Source organism: Octodon degus, unplaced genomic scaffold (genome assembly GCF_000260255.1).
Source record: "Octodon degus isolate 3935 unplaced genomic scaffold, OctDeg1.0 scaffold00317, whole genome shotgun sequence".
Taxonomy (NCBI): domain Eukaryota; kingdom Metazoa; phylum Chordata; class Mammalia; order Rodentia; family Octodontidae; genus Octodon; species Octodon degus.
The window spans coordinates 195,170-210,890 of record NW_004524893.1 but is presented as its reverse complement, the minus strand read 5'-3'; the positions used below and the strand labels follow the sequence as shown (position 1 = coordinate 210,890).

At 40.8% G+C, this 15,721-nt stretch overlaps 1 pseudogene; it reads right to left on the bottom strand.

Annotated features, from left to right (window-relative positions):
* Positions 1-1,736: 1,736 nt before the first annotated feature.
* Positions 1,737-2,502, bottom strand: LOC101559821 (annotated as a pseudogene).
* Positions 2,503-15,721: the final 13,219 nt, after the last annotated feature.

Here is a 15,721-nt window from a genome sequence, read left to right as displayed (position 1 = left end):
ATTTATTTATTTATTTTTGTGTGTGTGTGTGGCCAGCTCAGCTCACCAAGGGGCAGGGCTGGCTGGCATGTGGTGCTGGGGGATTGAACCGCGGTCCCTCTGCTAAGCTTGTTCTAAGTAGGTGCTTTAGACCACTGAGCCATCTCACCAGCCCCTAACTTACAATTTATTTAAAAGACATTGTATGATATCTTCTAGTATTAGAAACTTTAAAAAATATATTTCCATTTTCTGTTGACTTAAAAAAACAACAACAGAGGTTTATACCTATGTTGTTTATTTATTATTTCTTGCCTATATCTTATAATATGAGAAACTACTTTGGCAGTAAAAATACACAATGTACTAACCATTGTTACTCTCCTAAAATCTTGTTTTGAGATTTTGTACCATTGTTTTTATTTTTTTTTCTTTAAAATAAAATAACTGATGTAAAAAAAAAACCCAAAAAAACAAAACAAAACAAAACAAAAACCATGCTCTATTGCATGATTTATGCTCCTCAAGTGATTAAACAATGATTTTCTATGAAAAACTAGACACAAAAGCTTTTAGAAGCAGAAACCTTTTCCTGCAAGAAACCAACTTCAGGCATACATTTGTATTTAAGTATATTTCTTGAGAATGCTACAGTAGCAGTGCATAAATTCATTCTGTAAAAAGATCCAAAAGATGATTTTTCAAGTGGCTCAATGCATTGTGCTTTCAGATGAAAATTTTAAAACAATTGATCAGTTGTTATGACAATAACAGTTAAAACTGCATATATATGTGTATGTTAGAGATCAGAAGAGGCTATATGAAATGTAAATAATTGTGTTTAGGGGATTTTTTTTGGTAAAGTTGTTTTAATAAATAAAAACTTAAAAGTGTCTCAGTGACAGATATAAAGTAAACACAGCTATCAAGGGTTTTCTCTACTTGGCTTAGAGTTTAAAAATCATCCTTGTACAAACCAACTGGTCTCCAAAAATCCCAAACTGGAGAACTCACTTACACCTGGGGAGGCAAGGGGCTTAGAAGAAAAGACAAAGTGATCTTCTCATTAATATAAAGTATTAGCCAGAGGTAAATTCAGACTGCACCAACTAACTAAGCACGTGCCAGCCTTCCTTTAAAATTCTTAGACCAAACAGACGGGTCAACCTACTTTCTACACTCGGTGTCTGGTCGACAACCCATTCTGTAGCTCACAAAATGAATGAAATGTGGTCTGTCTTTTGTGAGAGCTTAGGATAGGCATGATCCCTTGGTACCTTATCCCTTTTTTAACCCTCTACACATTAACTGTAAAATTCTTATTTTTAGAAACATCATAGCAACTCTTGATGATGATAAAGGGCAAAGTATAATTCACACATTTAAATTGATGTTTACAGCTAGGAAATAAATGTAATTTGATTTTCAAGCTGGTCAGTTTGCTCTTTGAGGCCCTTAACTTGAAGGACCCATTATCCTTATGAAATCAAAGTGAATTAAAAAAAAAGATGAGAAAACAACAAATATTTCAATTAAAGTCTTTTGTACCATATGTGTAGATAAAAGAATTTCATCAAATAGTTTCCTGTCACTCAGAAGCATCCTTGCTGTCTGTGACAATGTGCTAGAATCCTTCAAATAAAATTATAGGGTAATTTAAAATATATATTATACATTTACAATTATTTGAAATCATTCAGTAGTTTGTAGAATGTTAATAGAGTGAAATAGAGAAATGTAGTCCACATTTATATTTAAGATAAATTTACTTCATAAGTCAGTTGAAATCTGTGCTCATGTTCTTAGTATAGCCATTGTGATAAGACCTAAGATATAAGCAGCCACTAATTTTTGATTCACACTTAAGTGGAGGTAGAGAGACACTAACGATTCCATGCCCCCAACGTAGGCAGCATCAGGGCTGCAATGCACACCACTCCCAGGAAGACCGTTAGTAAACTAGGTCCTGAAGGGACAGTTTCGCTTTCTGGTTGAAATGACTGCTCAGAAAATAAACTTTCAGCTAAATGTTCCTTTATTCTTTTTTTCTCTTCTTCCTTCTGCTGTTCTTTTGCAGATAGGAGAAGAGTAGCAACAACCTCTTTCCTTCCTAAAGCCTTCCTCTGGCTTTGCTCGGAAACTTGGAGATGGAATTTGTCAATTACACCATAGTGACAGGATTGAACATCTCTATGACAAATCACAATATCCACACAACACTGAGGCTTTACCACACCTGCAGCATCAACGACAACATGCTTATTTGGAGTAGTACACAAAACTTAGAACTTCAAGGCAGATTCATAGGGATTGTACAGAGTCAACACTTGCTTATGTGTTGACTGATCAGCTACATAAAATATGAGCTCCGTGGGAAACACAAGAACAGGAAGATTTCCTTCCACTAACTCTGGCTGTCTTTTTGGTTGATGCATTGGCACTGGATCCCTCACACTGCCGCTTCTGTTTTTACAGTCTCCAATCTATTTTGGACTTCTCTTAGGTTCAGTTAAAAACTCCAACAAAACATTTTGGCAATCTCCAGAACATCGGATCCTCGGAAAGCAGCTGCAAAGGTTCCTCTGCTCCTTTGTCAGTGTCTCCAGGCTGCACTGAGAGCTGTTATCCTTGATGGTATAGTGCTGGCTAGGCTTCTTCCTCTTCTTCTTCTTTTTAATGTATTTGGTACCTGGTCTCACTACACAGCTCAGACTCATAGTGATCCTATTTTCAGCCTCCCCAGCACTGGGATTACTGGTGTGAGCCACCATGCCTGGTCTTGGTGGCCTGCTGCTCAGCTTACCCTGTGGCAGGGCTGGTGGGGCATTTGATGCCAGGGATTGATCCCAGTCCCTGCCCTTGCCTAAGCATCCATTTAGTCCACTGAGCTATCTCGTTGGCCCATGGGTAGGTTTCTTGACAGAATTTCATGTCAGTTCCCATGTCTCTGGTGATGAGCCATGGGACACTCGTTGGCCCAGGGGTAGGTTTCTTGACAGAATTTCATGTCAGTTCCCATGTCTCTGGTGATGAGCCATGGGACACACTCGTATCAATGCATGTCAGGGATAGCTGAGAGAACTGCACCTCAGAGTTACCTAGAGCAGAGCAAGTAGTCAAAAGACTTTTTTCATTGCTGTCCTCTTTAGACTTGGCAAACATTAAGCTGCATGCTCTGTTCTGTAAAGTTCTATAGATTTTGCTTTGAAAAGATTTTCCTTGGGACTTTATTTGTCCTTGTTGGTTGCTTCTGAGTTATGTGTTTCTCTAATGCTCAAGCTGAGGTAAACAGGAGAGGTACAGATACAGCCCTGTGAATTTTGCATCACCTTTTCTCCAACTATCAGTTCTCTGTAGTGTTTTATGCCTTTGTTCAGAGTTTCAAATTATTACAGATGTTTAGTAAGAGCACAGGATTTAATCCATTCACTTGGTCTTGTCTAGAAGTGGACCCACCCCCTTCTTTCTACACCCCTTTTTTTTCAATGCTGGGATGGAAACCAGGGCCTCACACATACTAGGTAAGGACTTTTTAGCACCAAGCTACACTCCTACCCTGGAAACCCCATTTAAAAACCCCCAATCATTCCGAAGTATAATTTATGTGGGATACAATATAATGGTACCTCTTGTCATAAATGCTTTTGTTTAAGAATAATTTTGGTTAACAGACAACAGTGTTTTGCAAAATTTTATTATTTTGTGAACTATGCATTAGGTGATGAACACCATAGCCATCCTTCCTGCACAAACACTAACGTGGCCACCTTTTCCAGAATCATGGAACAATTTAATATCATTAATCAAGGTACCACTGTGTATCCATTTAAAGGATGTTTCCATGAGTTCTGACAGTGTCATACACATAACCATAACCAAAATCAAGATAGAGTACATTTCTATCACCCTAAAAGGCTCCTTTTTCTTTCTCCTAGTCAGTTCCTGTACCAAGCTCCAGATGATCACTGATCTCTTACTGCAGATTAGATTTGTCTTTTCTAGAGTTTCACAAGAAGAAAATAATGCAGAGTGTAGTATTTGTAAGTTGGCTCTTTTACTTTGATACTTATTCATACTGTGGACATGTCAGTAATTCATTCCTTTTTTATTGCTAATTAGTATTCCATTATATTTTGATGCATCCTCTTTTATAGATTTCTGCCTTCTATTTTTTTTTAACTGGGAAAAAAAGTATATATTTAGAATTAGCCAGCTGGACTCAGTTTAGATGATCCTAATGTTGTTGGCAACATCCAATGCATCATAATCAGGAGCCAGTTGAACATATGGCTTCTTCTCTCCATCAGGCCTGATTAGGGCATTGACACTGGCAACATTGATGTCATACAGCTTCTTCACAGCTTGTTTTGGTGCTTATTGGCTTTGACATCCACAATGAACACAAGTGTGTTGTCCTCGATCTTTTTCATGGCTGACTCTGTGGTCGGGGGAACTTGATGATGGCATAGTGGTCTAGCTTGTTTTTCCTGGGGGCACTCTTCAGAGGGTATTTGGGCTGCCTCTGGAGCCACAGTGTCTTGGGACTGCAGAAGCCAGGCAATGTTTGTATCTTCTTTTTGTGGCTGTGGATGCCTTTCAGTGTGGCCTTCTTGGCTTTCAAATCTTTTGCTTTGGCTTCAGCTTTGGGAGGAGCAGGGGCTTCTTTCTTTGATTTCAGGGCCATCTTGGTAAAAAGGCCTGCCTTCTATGGTTTGCTCTTGCCTGACAGACTCCAGAAGCCTCCTGTTCAGAGTAATGCTTGCCAACATCATTACTGCCACTTCTGCTCTTGAAACTATTGTTTTTTTGATACAAGACAACATTTTGATGTATCACTTAGTACTTCAATGTGTGGTTTGGACAATATTTCAGAATAAAAGGATGATTTCTTTTGTATTTAATTTGAATTTATCTGGTGTCATATACTTATCAAGCCCACATTTAGATGAGAGTACATTAAAATAAGCCATTCTCTTGCTAAGTAATTTCAGGGCTGTGTAAATTGGTCTTATATTGCTGTTCATGTTCTATAGTTACAGATTTATGAGAAACTAAACAAAGCAAGATGATCCATCTCCCATGATGATCCATCTACTGCAGACTCAAGGTTATAATATCCTTCACTTGAGCCACTTCATCACAGTCCTGCATGACTACTGAGCTTTCTCCATACTGACCATTGGTGCTCTCTGACGAGTTGAGCACCTCACTGCACAGTCTTACTATATCTCAGATTCTCTAAGGTTTGTCTTCTTCCAATCCAGTGATGGTGAACCTTTTAGAACTTTTATGGGTTATAACAATAGCTAGCTGCAGCACAGGCCCACAACAAATATTCTAATCCATGAACTTGTACCCTGGTTGTAAAAGAATTTACTCAGGTAAGCTGACTTGTCTTGTGATGCTAATTGTCAAATCAACTGAGGGTTGACATGATTTTGTACATTCTTTCTGGGTACATTATAAGCTGGAAACATGATTTCTCTGACAGCCCCCCCCCCCAATCTCTATGTTCAAACTAACAAATGAAATGCTACATGGTTATACAAGGAAACAAAGCCCCCCCTTTTTTCTACCAATATAAGTTTGAATACCTTCTTCACAGAAAAGATGACTACTTCCCATCTACCAAAGTCCTAAGAGAAACAGATTTTAAGTGTTTCTGGTTATATAACGTTTTCTACTGCTATCAGTAGACACATTTCCTTTAAATGTGCTTAGTTAGGGCCAGGGAGATGGCTCAGTAGGTTAAGTGCTTCCCTGGCAAGCACAAGGTCCCGAGTTTAATCCCTGGTACCAAAAAAAAAAAAAAAAAAAAAAAATCTTGTTTAAAAAAAAAATAATAAATGTGCTTAGTCATAATTTCTTCACATCCTTCAAACATAGCAACATATTTTAACAGGGTGAGTGCAGAAGTAGATGTAAGAACTCATTTGTATTCTGTTAAGTCAGCCATTAAAAAGACTTAAAAATGTAAAATAATGCCACTATTCTTTTTGTGAGAAAACATATTTGTATAAAATTCTCTCAAGAAAAGAATATAAGAATACTTCCAAACTAAAAGATACATTCCTAGAATAAAACGAACTTTTATATATCTGATGTTCTTTGTCATAAATAAATGAATATTTTAAAATGTAGAGGAGCTAAAAGAAAACAAAGACTCATGCAAGGCCAGATGTGAAACTTTATCATACTATAAACATCAGGCTCTGAAAGATTAGAGAGGAGCAAAAGAGATCACATAGGAAAGGACAGAAATAGTGATAGCTGCCACACGGCCCCACCCCCAGGGGCAATTGAGGCTGGGTGTGGTGGCATGGGCCTGCTGGCCCAGCGCTTGGGAGGCTGAAAACAAGAGAATCACTACAAGTCCAATCTTCATAGTGAGACCCTGTAGACCCTGCAGACCCTGTACTAAATACATAAAAAAAGAATGAAATTGTGATAGCATTATATTTAACAACTCTGAAGCATACACAATGTGGTAATGCCTTCATTCATAAACAGTAACGATAATTAGAATGTTACCACCAAACTATCAATCATGAAGAAGAAAAGCATTTTTAAGTGTGGCAGATGCTATAGTAATGGTCCTGATGAACCACACTTCCCTGTATCCATGCACTTTCCAATGTGACTTTGCTATACCTCTCATGTGAGAGGGATCTTTTTTTCATCTTTTGACTCTGGACTGTCCTTGTGACTTTTTGAAAGAATATGAAAGTCATATTGTGTGAGTTTTGCAGCTTTTTTTTTTCTTCCTGTATGTAGGACAGGATCTACAGGGTCTCACTTACATAGATTGGACTCATAGTGATCCTCCTGCTTTCAGCCTCCCAAGTGCTGGGATTACAGGCACGTGCCACCACGCCCAGTCTCAATCGCTGTCTTGGCACCCAGCATGGTACGCCAAGGATCAAACCCTGGCAGCTGCACTCTGCCTAAGCAGGTGCTTTAGTCTGCTGAGCTATCAGGCTGACAGAGTTTTGCAGTTTTAAGAGGCTTCAAAATGTCCCACTTCACCTCTTGGAACCTTGAGCCTGTCATGACATATCTGTTGAAAGCCATAAAGTTGTAGATGTCAAAAACTGGTATATCAAAACACAGCTGTGTTCATTGTGAAGAGCTTAAGAGCAATTTCATGAAATTCTTTATATATTTAGGGTATGAGGTTTTTGTTATATTTTGCAAATATGGTTTGAATATTTGCATATTATGGTTCATCTTTTTTCAAATCTAAATTATGTTTAATGGAATAGTTTCCACCTCATCTTGATTTAAGGTACTTTTTGGCTTCCTCTTCCTGAAATATCCTTCTGGAAGCCTTGCTTTTTTCCCTAGAGGCTGGTGGAGGACTGTAATTTAGCTAGCTCACAAAACTTGTGTGTGTGCCAAAGCCTGGCGACTTTGTTGCACCCTAGACATTTCACACCCACAGAACAGGAACTGGGGCTACACTTTTTCTCTCCCTTCCTCTTATTAAGGATGAAGCAACTTCTTTATGAAAGGGATGTTTTCTTTTTCTGCGGAACTGGGGATTGAACTCAGGCCCTTGCACTTGCCAGGCAAGCACTTATTCCACTGAGCTATCTCCCCGGCCCCTGAAAGGGATATTTTCATGTGGAGGTCATCAGAGCTAGACCACATGGTTTATCTTTTGTTTATTAAATGGTTTTTTAAAAAGATGTTTATATAAATAATTTCCTCTATTTTTTTTTTTTTGTTTGTTTTGCTTCTTGATTAGGCGCTTTTCCACTTGAGGATATACTTTCTCTTTTTCTCAAAAAGTAAAAGAAAAAAATAAGTTGAAGTTAGTGCAGTATGGTGGTGTCAGAACAGCTAGCTCAACTTGTAGTTGTTTTAATGAGTGGTCTGGAGTGACGAGGGGCCAAGCAAGGAACTGTTGCCTTTCTACAGATTCTCCATCACCTTCCAACCTGGAAGTTGTACTGATACTGTGTTCCCTGAATCTCACCACTCACTAGCCTGTCTTTTACCATCTGTCTAGGGCTCCATCATCTCTGGCCTTGACCCCTGGTGCTTCACAGGTCTCCAGCTTCCACCCATAGCCCTGTTTCAGATAACTATTGCTGGGAAATAAACCACTTCAGAACCAAGTTGTTGGGACTCACAATGCTATGGTTTTGTTCAGCTAGCTGGTTCTTCTGTCCATGTGATATTACTGGGCTATGGGCACCTGTGGACTCAACTGGCACAATGCCTATGGTGGTTCCATCAGCTGGCTGACAGTTGACACTACCAGTTGGTGGAGACCTCACCTGGAGAGTAGGTCTCAAGCTTCCTGTATGTGGCCTCTGCCTAGTCTAGGCCTGGAGCTGGAGTTTCGAAAGAAAGTTTTGAAAGAAAGTCTTAAGCCTGGGCTTGTAAGTCCCTCAACAGCCTTCCATTGACTCCTACAGTCAGAACAGGCACCAGGAAGTCTAGATTCAAGGGCTGTGGAGGAATCACAGGAGCCATTTTGGCAGACTAGCTACCTTTCAGCCAATTTTCTGGTGTCTAGAGAGATCATTATAAACAAATACTAGTCCCTTATTGAAAAGCACCAGTGGTACAACTGTGTGACTATACCTGTGATGCAAAGCTTCTTTACCTGGCCCAACTCAATTCTGCATCTCACACCCTGTTCTACCTCTGCTGGTCTGGCTACTATCTCCAGCTCCCCGTGCTATCCCCCAGGCCTCTGCACTTGCTGTTCCAGAAGCTAGAACATTTCTGCTTCAGAGCTTCACTTGGCTTTATTATGTTCTTTATTGCTGTTGAACTTGGACACCTGACTTTATTTACTCATCTGTTTTTCATCTCCTTCACTAGAATGTAAAGTTCTTGTTGGCAGTGTTTTCCTCTGCCTCATATTTACTCATTAAACATAGAATAGTACTGATTCCAGGAATGGTATAACCATAAATACACTCTGATGAAATGACTTTATTTTCCTAAATCTTAGGCATGGATTGATTTGATACACACATAAATTAATGTTAAAATATGAAAAATTACAGCAGTCATGAGCAGGCAGAGCCAATATATTAGGTCCAACAAACATAACCGCTGGCATGTATTTCTACCTTTCTAACAAAAGCTGACAGCTGTTTTGCTGAGTGCCACATGAGGCAGCTGCCACAGTGAGCTCAGCCTCTGTGGTGTTGTAACCAAGATGCCTGATGCATGCCTGGAACTCAGGGAACTTGGATGAACTCATCACACACTCTGGGTAGAAGCCAGGGGAGTGCTGCCCTTGGCATTTTAATTTGAATCCATTTTTGATGTCAGCTGTCCTTCATTAATTCACTGAATATAATTAGAGTTTGAACAAGACTGACTTCTCAATAGTTCTTTAAGAAATGAAGGCAATCAAAAGGTTGTCAATGTAAGTGAACTATATTTATTCAGGATGTGTTGAGGGCAGAATTTTCATCCACGTGCCATATGTCAAAGACAAAACTAAATCTAAAATCAACAAAGTCTATTTATTAATACATAGACTTGTAGTGAGGAAAACTTTCCTGTAATCATTTAAATTCATCAGGGTTCAAAGGTGTCAGAAACTTTTATAAAACACGAAGAGAAAATACTTACAGAGTTGCAGTGGTGGATGTTCTATTAGGGTAAGATTTATGGAAACACAGGAGAACAACTGGCTTTTTGAGTACATTTGGCCATCCTTGATCTGCTGCAAAGAGTAAGCAGCCATTTGGAAACATTTCAAAAGAGAAAGGGAGCAGAGAGTTTTCTGTGGCAAGTCATTTTTTTGAAAATGTAGTGGGGTTAAGGTAATGCTTTTTGCAGTCAAACTTTTCATCATGGTTTTCACAGGGTAGGTTGCGTAAGCACTGGTATGTGGCTCCCATAACAGACAGTTTCTCACATAAGCCATCAAACTTCAAACCATTAACATTTTAGAGTTGGGAAGTACATTAAAATTTGCAGTTCACTTCTGTCCCCACTTCCACTTCAGGTCCACTTAACAAATGGGACAACTCAGGTACAGTATAACTTTTTGTCTAAGCCTTAGAAGATGGGACCAGAATTAGAAACAAGTTTTTCTGAGTCCTAGTCTATAAATATAACTATCATGCTTTTCATAAATAAAACAAGAAATGAAAATATGGTCATTGAGCAATATAACCCACTTCCAGCTAGGTCCCATTTCTTTCAGACCTTGTCTGTTTAGGGACTCTGAGCTCCCTAAGCCTCAGGGTCCTATTCCAGACCTTGGAAAGGGTCTTGACTGGCCTCAAACAGGCCATTCTCCACAGATTTAATTCTATCCAATGAAATGAGGGGAAAAGGCATATCAGGATGGTGTCTTAGTCACTCTTATGTGACTTAGACAATACCACAGACCGGGTAACTTACGGTGAGCAGAAATTTATTTCTCACAGTTTTGGGCAGGATAGTCCACCATCAAGGTGCCAGCATGTAGCAAGAACCTTTCTGTAGTGACACCCTGGAGGAAGATGGAGGGGCAAAGACAGAAGGAGGGCAAGAAAGAACAGAACTCATTACAATGTACAGAATCTAACAGTAACAAGCTCACTCTTGTGATGCTATTATTCCATTCGTGGCAAAGCCCTTATGACTCAGACACCTATTAGACCTTATCTCTCAATACTGCCACACCAAGGATCAAGTTTTCAATACATAAGCCTTGGTGGGAACCTCCAACTCACATCATAGGGCTTTTGAAAAATCAAAGATTCTTGATTAATGATGGCTCATTTTCTGTGTTGGGACCCGGGAGGTGTGTTTTAAGAGTGGAGGTAAAAAACAACTCTGATCTAACAATGTGGGAATGCAAGTCAAAACATTACATCTCTTTTGACCCTACAGTTCCTTTTTTAGTATTTTATGCCAGAGGGCATTTAGAAAAGATTATGTGTTCAAAGATGTATTGACTTTGGGGCTGGGGAGATAGCTCAGTAGAATAAGCGCTTGCCTGGCAAGCACAAGGGCCTGAGTTCAATCCCTGGTTCCACCAAAAATAAATAAATAAAAAATAAATTATGTATTAAAAAAGATGTATTGACTTTAAAATTCATTTTAATAAAAGCAAAGAATTGGAAATAACCCAAATATCTGACAATAGAGTATCAGTAAACACTGTAAAGGACTCTGAAATAAGTCCAATCCTGCTCTTCAGAGGTGCTGTATCCAGCCCACTCTTTAGGGTTGTCTCTATTTTAATTACTTTTGAGCTACTTCACAGTTACATAAACTGAGGAAATTTATAAAGTATTTTTTTTTGTTTTTTAAAAATTTTATTTGCATTTATTTTATGCTTAATTTATTCCCATGCCATAAATTTTTGTTTCTTCAGGGATCTTTTTCTTCTGTGCAACTTCCTCCTCTGGTTCGGAAACAATTTGTTCCTTTTCAGTAAGGATCATCTCAATATGGCAGGGGGAGCTCAGAAATGGGTTAATCCAGCCATGAGCTCTATAAGTACGGCGGTGCATTTTGGGTGCTTTGTTCACCAGATATGTTCAATAACCAGAGAATCTACATCTAAACCCTTAAGCTCAGCTCTACTCTCTGCATTTTTAAGCATGTGCAGCAAAAATTTAGCACTCTTTTTGGGCCATCAACCCTGTGTCCAGCCCCACTATTTGGCCTGGGCACTCCTACCACCTCGACCACTGTAACGCCAGAATGGTACACATTGCTTCTTTAATGTGACATCCTTGAGATACGTGGTGGCCTTTTGGATATGCATACCCTTGATGGCCTGGGCAGTTTCACGCGTGGCCTTAAAGTGAACACGAAGATTTGAGCCTCTTGATTTGCATGATTTTGTGGGGTTTTCTGGGTCAAGAGAGTAGCAAACCATTTTCACAGGTCACCTAAGGCCACTCACAGGAAGAGCGATAAAGTATATTCTTATTCACAGAAATGTGCATTGTGACTATTGGAATGTATTATTGCTATGGATATTGACCAATATTGCCATGTTTGTAAATCTATTACGCAAATTAATTTCAGCATGCTTACTGGGTGTGGGGAACCACTCAAGACTGCACCAAAGCTTAGGGGTGTCTAAGAACAACTGAGGATGTGACCCCACTTGTTTAGTGCAGGTACACAGTAGGATACAGTTAAGTAACTATGATTAAGCAAAGGTAAACACACATGCACTGGATAGGGCACTGTGTAAGAATGTAAATATGGGATAACAGCCTGTATAAGAATTGCAGAATAAAGATGCAGATGGCTCTTGCACTGTGCTCTGCTCCATGCTACCTGCTATTGCTGATGTCTTGCACATGCTTACTTTTTAACCTGAGGACCTCACCTACAAAAATCTTCGTTGGGCACCCTCAGCAGACTGACAAATGGTGCAGCAGGCAGGACACTGAGGTAAGTGGTGCTGTGGCAGCTGTGGAATAGCACCTGATGATGAGGGAGGCCCCATGAAATGCCTGATAAACAACCTTGGTCTCACCATGCCACATTTTTGGCAGTTGGGAATACCCTTGAGGACTGGAAATCAATCTGTTTGGAGCTCAGCATTGTCTTGCAAACCTTAGAAGCTTTGGACAAATTCCTTCCTCTCACAGTGAGGTGGGTGGCCTGGCTGTTCTTCACTGTCTTCTGCCATGTAAATTAGGAGGATTGTCTGGCAAGTTGATCAGCTGCTGCACATAGAAGAGGACCTTGAGCAACAACTGGCTGCTGTGGAGCTCATGTAAGTGCTGGGGAAGCACTTCCTCCTCCAGAAATGTCTTCAAAAATTTAAGTCCTTATGTCTGAGAAAACCCCCAGGAAAATCCTCTCGTTTCATATGCTAGGCTAGGCCGGCTATTCATAACAAAGTAGAGGGACCCCCTAGCCCAGGGAGGAGGACCAGGAGGGTCACCTACATCTACCCAGATCACAACATACATGACCTATACAGGGGTGGAGCTTTGGGAGCTGGAAAAACAAAGCAGAAAGCGAGTGAAACAGTGCCTACAGGGCTGCTATAGCTGTGAGACAATGGGACTGATGACACGCAGTTAAACCTATAGGAGATGTCCCAAATAGCTAGCATAACCAGTAGCCTCTCTATGAGAGAGGTTCTGCAGAATGTGCAGAGGAGGGACCCTGAAGCAGGCAACCAGACTGTGATAGACTGGTTGAGGAGGCAGCAGTTCATCTGGTTTGGAAGCAGCAATACCAGCCAATGGGCAAGGGCCAGAGCCAAAACAGCCCTAGTGAAGCAGGAAGAAGCGACACTGGCCTCTTTTTACTTCAATCAAGCTAGGACAAAGTACCCAGGTCTAAGGGATGCTGAGAGACTGAAGGCCATATGTAGAACTGACCATCCACTGATGCCACAAAATGTGCAGTGTGTACTAGTGTTGGTAGATACGAGAGCTGAGTCAATGCTAGTTATATGGCTACCCAGACTGTTTTACAGGAACTGCTGCACACATAAAAGATCATGGAGGTCACTATCACAGTCTGGAAGGCCCAGGTGACTTAGTATTTGATGTTTTACCCCACGTCTGTATGTTTCCCTGGTAGCTGAATATATAGTGGGGGTGGACATACTGACTAGTGTTTGGCTTGAAGAATTCTGGTTGCCAATCTGTGTGGTAAAAACCACAGTCCAAGCACATCCACACCAGGTACTACTGACTGTCCCGCACAGATTGTGTGTGTGAAACATTTACTACCTGGAGGTCATGAAGCAATGATATTGGAATTCAGAAAAAGTAGAGGTGATATTCCCTGCATAGAGATCTTCACTATGGACGTGCAAAAGTCAGATGGATTGTGGCAAATGACTGTAAAGTCTCATCCTGACGCTGGCAGTCAAGACCAGTTTGTTTTCACCTGGAAGGGCAGTAAGTGGACCTTTCAGATGTTGCCACAAGGCTTTTTGTATAACTCAACTTTGTTTATGGCGTTGTGGCCAAGGACCTGGCCATTTGAGCCAAACCACACTGTCACTGTTTTATACTGATAATTGTGTTAAGCTGATTATCTTGCAGATTTAAAAGCAACTGTATACTGATCTGTACAATCTGAAGGAAGCTCCTGGCATGAAGGTGGGTCGTGAATGAAGATAAGGTCCAGTGACCTGGCCTGTCTGTCAAATTACTGGGTGTTATCTGATCAAGTTAAGATGAAAGTAATTTCATGTGCTGTTACTGATAAGATTCAAGCATGCCCCAGATCCACGACAGTGCACCAGTTACAGGTGTACTTGGGCTTGCTAGAGTTCAGACCGATGCTCATACCACACTTAGGTACACTGCTGCACTCTTTATACCAGATGCTCTGGAAGGGTGCTACATAGGACTGGACAGATGCAGGGGAAGCTGCTTTTCAACAAAGAGGCCTTTGCATGGGTGCAAGCCCTGTGAATTGTTGATCCCATGCTTCCTTTTGTCCTCACCATAGTGTGGATGACGATGGGTTTGGTTGCAGCCTATGGCAAAATCGGGAAGTGGAAGTACCCTGTTGGGTTTTGGCCACAGTTGTAGAAGGGAGCTGAGAGCTGGTATTCTCTGAGAAATAGCTGGCAGCAGTATGCACTATTCTGTAAAGCTGTGAAAGAATCACAGGACAAGAGACAGTGGAAATGAAGACAAAATACTCTATGGGGAGCTGGGTACAGATGTGGACAGCCTATCCCCATAGTGGAATGGCACAGGGCCCCATTCTTCACCTCCAACTGCAAGCCTTTCTCAGCTAGCCCATTGGTAGTTAAACTGGCAAGTTTTGGAACCCATGATGTATGTGACCCAGGAATCTGTCCAGGAAGACAGACTACAGGACTTAATCCCGTCCCTGTGCAGAAAGGAAAGGATCTCCATGATGCCTAGTATACGGATGTGTCTAGCCATGACCTAACCCCACAATGGACAGCAGTCACTGTTTAGCCCAGTACAGAAGTATTCTGGTTTGGAACTGTCACAGGCCGGTCAAACCAATGGGCAGAGTTGTGGACAGTTTGATTACTTGTGATTCACAAAGAAGGCCTCCTACATGTGGAGGACAATTGGGCTGTTGTTAGGGGGCTGATGCTCTGTCTACTGGGTTAGTGTTATGGTCTCTAGTCCCTCCAGAGCCTTGTGTAGTCATGGGGTGGACTTCTAGAGTTTGTGATTAACTCATGATCCACTGGGATTATGGGTCTGAGTACTGCTTGGGATTATGGGTGTGAGTGTTATACCCAGCCTGGTGTTTTGTTGCCATCATTGCTGCTACTCTTCCTTTTGCTCTCATCTCCTCGATGTAGGGAACCACTCAGACTGCTTCAAAACTCAGGGGAGTTTAAGAACACTTGAGAACGTGTCTCTGCTTATCTAGTGTAGGTGCACAGTGGGATACAGGATAGTTATAAAACCATGGCAGCACAGGTAAATTACACACGCACTTGTTAGGGCATACGTGAGAATGTAAATATGAGTAACAACCCGTACAAGAATTACAGAATAAAGACGCAGGTGGCTCTTGCATTGTGCTCTGCTCCATGCTGCCTGCTATTGTTGATATCTTGCACACGTTCACTCTTTAACCTGGGGACCTCCTCTGTAACTCTTCCCCTCCCTCCAACAGGCCAAACCTGGGCTACTGTATTTATTTGCTTTTTGGCTTCTTTGAATCAAAGAAAACATCTTCTTACTTATCTCATTAATGAGTAAATCTCTAACATGCTTGTATTTCTTTCTTTTTTTTTTTTTATTTATTTGAGAGAGAGGGAGAGAGAGAGAGAGAGAGAGAGAGAGAG